Raw genomic sequence first — 6858 nt, forward strand, 5'->3', positions numbered from 1 at the left:
GCAACATATCCTTAGACCCAAATTTTGAAGTCAAGATACCTTTAAAATATATGTTGGTTTAGCTTAGCAGCCCATACAATGAAATGTCTCTCTATACTTTGATAGTACTTGCCAGAGTCAGAGATGTCGTACCAAGAGTTTTTAGCTACATACTCTGTAAAAACCTCTGACAAACTATCAAATACTAAATACCCAAAAAGATTTAAAGGATGTAAATGGAAACCTATATGTATGAATGATCTAAAAGAAATTAAGCAAGCAGTAGTATCTTATGGCTTGCATTCACCACTTGTTAGGGAGATGGTAAAGACATGGGCTTCCAGAAATAAGGCAACCCCACATGATTGGCTACAATTATTCTCAGTGATCAATAAAGATGGACTGCAATTACAATGGAAGTGCTTCTAGTGAGAGGAGGCTAAAATATAAAAACAACAGGGAAAAACAAAAGGATTTGAGGCTTCCCAAGATCAAATTCTTGGTGAGGGCTATTATGCTGATCTACAAAATCAAAGTCTTTATGATGAAAACATGTTGTTCCTATGCTATTCAGTAGCCTTAAATATTTTGGACAAGATTTAAGAACTAGGAAAAAAATTGAATCATATATTAAGTTAAATAAGGCCAACATGAACCCTTTAGTGACTTTTTACAAAGATAAACTAAGGCTGTACAAATAGAGTAACAGATCCAGAAGCTAGCAAGTTCTTATTGAATTTCTGGCTTTTGAAAATGCCAACTTAGAATGCAAAAAGATACTTGGGCCTATAAATATTAGATCAGCACCAATGGATAAATGTATCCTGCATACAATGAATGTTGAGACATTTGACTATAATACAGAGATTGTGTAGGAGAAACAATTTCCAAAGATAGAAGGAGATATCAAAATGCCAAATGTTTAATTGTGGTAGAATAGGACTTCTGAGAAAGGATTGTAGACAAGGCATTTCTAGAAATAATGTCTCCTCTAGGAATGACAAATATAGGAGGTCTCAATCTCTTGGATTATGTAGAAGATGTGGCAAAGGCTGACAATGGACCCATAAATGCAGATCAACAAAAGCAAACAAGGCAACCCATTACCATTAAGAAACTTCTTGGAGGGCCTCTCGCAGGCCCCCAGGAAAAATGTAGTCCAGTCATTCCCAGTCACTGTGGAGGACATGTCTCCCTAGAAAAATTTAAAAATCCATTGCCTGCTGTAAAAAACCATGCTGTTCTAAATAATGGAATAAACATGGATGATGAATCAAAAATTCCAGTAGGAAATAGGAAACTTATATTTTGCCAGACTTCTATAAACGATCAAAGACCAAAGCTGATAGTGCAAACAAATAACATTATAATTGAAGAATTACTGGACATGTGTATGGATGGAACTGTAATTACTCCAGAATCTTGTCATCTGAATTGGCCTCTTCAAGAGGCAGATGTTCAATTCGTAGGAATTGGAATCCTATCCCAACTAAAACAAAGTATGAGATGGGTTGAATGCATAGGGCCAGAAGGACAAAGAGGCACACTGAGGCCATATGTGGCTAATATAACAGTAAATCTTGGAATTCCTTTCCCTTCCTTATTGCCTAAGGATGGCCTCTTATAGCTATTTATTTCAAAGATTGTTTTTTCACTATACCTTTACAAGAAAAGGACAGAGAAAAATCTGCCTTCACAATGCCTACTTATAATAATTTTCAGCCTACTAGGATATATCAATGGACTATCTTCCCACAGGGAATGCTCAATAGCCCCACCCTGTGCCAATATTTTATAAGTCAGACATTGGAAATAATATGTAAGCAATTCCTAAGTCTATAATATATGGATGACATTTTGCTATCTGATTCAAACATAGATACATTAGAAAGAATGTTTGAAGAAGTAAAAAAAAAAATTTTGCCAAGCTGGGTTTTGATCCTACTGCACCCGTACTGGCTTTGTGGGAGCCTAGGCTGTTTGGATGTTCACCTTACTAGACCTGGAAGAAGGTGGGAGGTCCTTGGACTCCCCACAGGGCAGGGAACCCTGACTGCTCTTTGGGCTGATGAGAGAGGGGGAGTTGACTGGGGGAGGGGGAGGGAAATGGGAGGCGCTGATGGGGAGGAGGCAGAAATCTTTAATAAATAAATAAATAATAATAATAATAAAGTTTTGCCAAATGGGGATTACAAGCTTCTCCTAAAAAATACAAAGAAGAGATTCTATCAATTACTTAGGTTATAAAATAGATTTATAGAAAATTAGAAAACAAAAGGCACAAATTAGGAGATACCAATTGCAGACTCTTAATGACTTTCAAAGATTGTTTCCAATCTAAGACCTGCTGTTGGGATAACACCTGATATAATAATTCATTTAAACAAAACCTTAAATGGTGACAAAGACTTAAATAGTCCCATGGAATTAACAGTTGAAACTGAGAAAGAATTAACTTTGATTGAAGAGAAATTACAGAAGGCACATGTGGATCAGGTCAATCCAAATCTTAACTGCATTCTACTCATATTGCCCTCCAGAAATTCCCCTACAGGAATTTTAATGCAGAAGGAAGATATTATGTTAGAATGGATCATTTTACCACATAAACTGAGTAAAAAATTAAAAAGACTTATGTTCAAAAGGTCTCTGAATTAATTATAAAAGGAAAATTGAGACTTTGTCAATTAGCAGAAATAGACCCAGCAGAGATATAGTGCCTTTTACTGCTGATGAAATTTAAAAATTATTGACAATGAACCCCAGCAAAGAGCTTGTGCTAATTTTTAAGGAGAGATTTAATAGCAATTATCCCCAAAGCGATAGAATTGATTAATTAGCACTAGAGAACTACTTGGATCATTTCCTGCATTGTATGTAACACACCAATAACTGGAGCCCATACATTCTATACTGTTGCAAATAAATCAGGAAATTAAAATATGTACACCACAACATTGACACCTATTCAGATATTCAATGGGCAATTGCTTTGAGCTCAGAAAAGGCTGATTCAGTAATAACACATTTATTAGAAGTTATGCACATCATGGTTACATCAGCACAAATAAAGACAAATAATGGTCCAGCATATGTCTCTAAGAAAATGAAACAGGGTTTTGCTTATTATAATATAAAGCATATTACAGGTATACCAAACAATCATATAGGTCAGGCAATTATAGAAAAAACAAATCGAACTATAAGGGATACAGAAAGGGATGGAAAATACCGCCCAGAAATAGATTTTATAATGCTTTATTAATGTTGAATATTCTTAATGCTAATGAGAAACAATGGCAGCAGAGAGTCATTGGATAATAGAAGAAATGTCTGAATTAAATCAGCTAGTATATTTCAAGGATGTGTTGACCTCAGAATTGAAACCAGGAGATGTGCTACATTGGGGAAGGAGTTTCACTCTTGTTTCTACAGAAGAAGAAAAGCTATGGATACCATCAAAACTAATAAAGATTCAATTTAAAAAAGAGAAACCTTTTGAGAAAGAGAAATGTCAGCTCATTCACAGAGGTGACAATCATACAGGTGGTAAGGAAACATCATAAGGGTTGGGGCAAGGGTCTGTTCTTGTCTTTGTAGGAAAATACCTGTCTTCAAAAAATTGACAGACCTTGGACAACTAGATACCTAAAGAAGAAAAGATAACTATCCAGAAATAATCACCAAGCAAAAGAAATCCGACTTATGGTGACATATCATCTGTGGGGTAAAATTTCTTTACCTGAAAACACACACACACACACACACACAAACACACACACACACACACACACACACACACACACACATTAAACCTAGCTTTGGAGTTAGACAATGATTATGCTTATCTAAATCCAAGCATGTTGTTAAAAGAAAAATTCAGAGTTTCTGTCTCATATCAGGAGCCATATGGTATGGGACAGAAAGAAAACAGAATTTAGGAAAGATTTTACTTTTTCCCCATAAATATTTTTGTCTCTATCATACCTTTCATTGAATACATGTCTATATGAATAATATTTAAGTTTTCCATAATGAACCTTAAATTTTCCTGAAGTAATCTTTTACGTTTCCATGAAGAAGCTGGGGCCCCACAGCAACAATTCCACCTGGTTGATATGATATCATGATGCTGATAGTGCTACTTTAAGGTCAGTTTTGGGTACCAGCTGCTCAAGATGATTCCAACTTGGTTAGCTAAAATGGTGCACCTTCTTACAACATTCTAGCCAGAACTTCAAATGAGAATTTCAGAAAAACTCTACCAACTACTCAGAGACTATTTGTGGTTATACCAGACAGTAATCTTGAAACTCATTTTAGTTTTACATAATCCCATAAAAAGAACATCAGCCCCATTACAGCTGGAAGTAATTCTAGAAGATGACACCCCCTCTCCCAACAAAATTTGTCCTCAGGGTTAGAGACATCAATTTGGGGTTGATTATAACTGATATAGGGTTGTGGGTCGGGGTGAAAATTATGTAGGTTCAAGGATTTCTTTGGGAAAAAAAGGGAAAATTGGATGGGATAATAGGTACATTAGTATGAGCTTACACTAATAATAATAGTGAGGAATAGAGTGGGTACCTGTGAGCTATTATTTATAGACAATTTACATTGGTATAGATTCTTGTATATTGATACAAATTCAAATTATCTTTGTTATACTGAACATGCTCCAAGGTAGAGGCCAGCCTGGTCTACAAGAGCTAGTTCCAGGACAGGTTCCAAAAATATAGAAAAACACTGTCTTGAAAAACCAAAAAAAAAAAAAAAGAATATGCTCCTATTTCTGTTTACAATATTTTTATACCTATATATGCAAAGTTATTTTGTCATATTGTATGCATGCATGTTTTTACCTCTGCTTAAGACATTTTGTACATTGATACAATTTCCTCATTGTTGCACAGTTGTTTAAAGATTGTCTAGTATTCTAATATGAAATATGTATTAAGAACTATAGGGCAATAGCTACCCATGTTTGTCATTCTTATAGTTAGACCAATCAGGTTCTTTAGATACATAGAGATGGTACTCTGCATAGACAGGTAATCTTCAACCACTTCAAAGAACTGTAGAATATGGCACTTAAATAACTTAGGGTTCTGTTGACATGAGACAGGATTGCTCTTGCAGCACTGATCTATTCCCGAGAGAATGTTGGGTGCCAAAGATACTCCACTTGGAGTTTGTTTTCTTCTTGGCAAAACTGGTCTTTTGGCAAAGAACTGCCCATGCCTCAACCACTGATAAAATGCACAGTGTCTGGACTGGACAAGCAGGATACAAGAAAAAAAGACTGCCAGACCTCGCCAATACAGGGTAAGAAGGTTTTGAACATTTTCCTGCCTCTGAAAATGGTCTCTCAGTTACTCTAGGCCTTAGCCAAAGGTGGTTGCTCCAACGTTGCAAATGAGACTTTGGTGATTGCCCAGGTAGCCAGTTGTGTCAGCTACTGCACATTTTGGAAGTTGCTTGATTGCACTTCCTACTTACTCAAGTAATATTATTTCCCTTCTCAGGTTTTTGATGGGGTTAAAGACTAGAAAGTCATAGTTATTTTCCTCTTATTACTAGCCAACCCATTTCTTTTCTTTTTTTTTTTCCCGAGACAGGGTTTCTCTGTAGCTTTGGAGCCTGTCTTGGAACTAGCTTTTGTAGGTCAGGCTGGCCTCAAACTCACAGAGATCCACCTGCCTCTGCCTCCTGAGTGCTGGGATTAATGGCGTACCCAATGACCGCCCAGCAACCAAGCCATTTCTAGTACAAGACTTAGACTTCTTAGAATAGGATAACTATTAAAATATTTAGCATATGTTTCTTGCTTGATGTTGTTTATGCTTGTTGTAATTCTAATTTTTATATTTGATATTTGTTCTTATTATATATAGTTTTATATTAGCTTAGAACTCTTTTATTTAGACAAAAAGGGGAAGGTGCTGTGGGAAATTTTCAGCCAATAGCCTTTAAGATACTGGCATACTCTGGGTGTGGCCACAGGTACTGTATAAAGAGATATAGAAATGTGTGCAGCCTCTTGGCTGCTGGGTTCTGTTTCTTTTCCCCACTTGTTCAGAGGACTGTTGATCTGTGAGTTTACCCCAAAATAAAGAACCCTTTATTATACTCCATTCTGAGCTGGTGTGGGACTACTTTATTGTACTACTCCACAGAGAGCATTTCAAAAAAACAGATTACTATCAGAAATAAATATATTTTAGAAATCAAAACAACAAAAGAAACTATACACGGTAACTATTCCTGTATTAGCCAATGCAGATATTATAATATAGGAAAATAAGTTTAGTGCTTATTTTGTAATTTTCCTTGGTCTTAGAAAAAGTGGGGGCCAAAGTGCTGTTGTTTAGTGAGAACAGGAGCTAAAACAGAACACTTCTTAGGGATTCATTATCACCTGGCAGATTGTTCTCATCTATTTCAAATTAAGTTCTCAATGCTGAGAGCTCTCCTTGTGACAAGTGCTATAATAGGCTCAGAAGAACTGTGAATGTGTTGTTTTTTTTTTAAAATTATCACTTTACTCAGATGTCTGCAGGGGAGACAGACTACTTCACCAGAAGCTCTGATGTCTGCTGAGAGCTCTCCTTGTGACAAGTGCTATAATAGGCTCAGAAGAACTGTGAATGTGTTGTTTTTTTTTTAAAACTATCACTTTACTCAGATGTCTGCAGGGGAGACAGACTACTTCACCAGAAGCTCTGATGTCTGCATGGAGACAGACTGTGTCACCAGATGCTCTGATGTCTGCAGGGGGACAGACTGTGTCACCAGATGCTCTGATGTCTGCAGGGGGACAGACTGCATCACCAGATGCTCTGATGTCTGCAGGGGGACAGACTGCATCACCAGATG

Source organism: Microtus ochrogaster, chromosome 18 (assembly GCF_000317375.1).
Source record: "Microtus ochrogaster isolate Prairie Vole_2 chromosome 18, MicOch1.0, whole genome shotgun sequence".
Classification (NCBI taxonomy): domain Eukaryota; kingdom Metazoa; phylum Chordata; class Mammalia; order Rodentia; family Cricetidae; genus Microtus; species Microtus ochrogaster.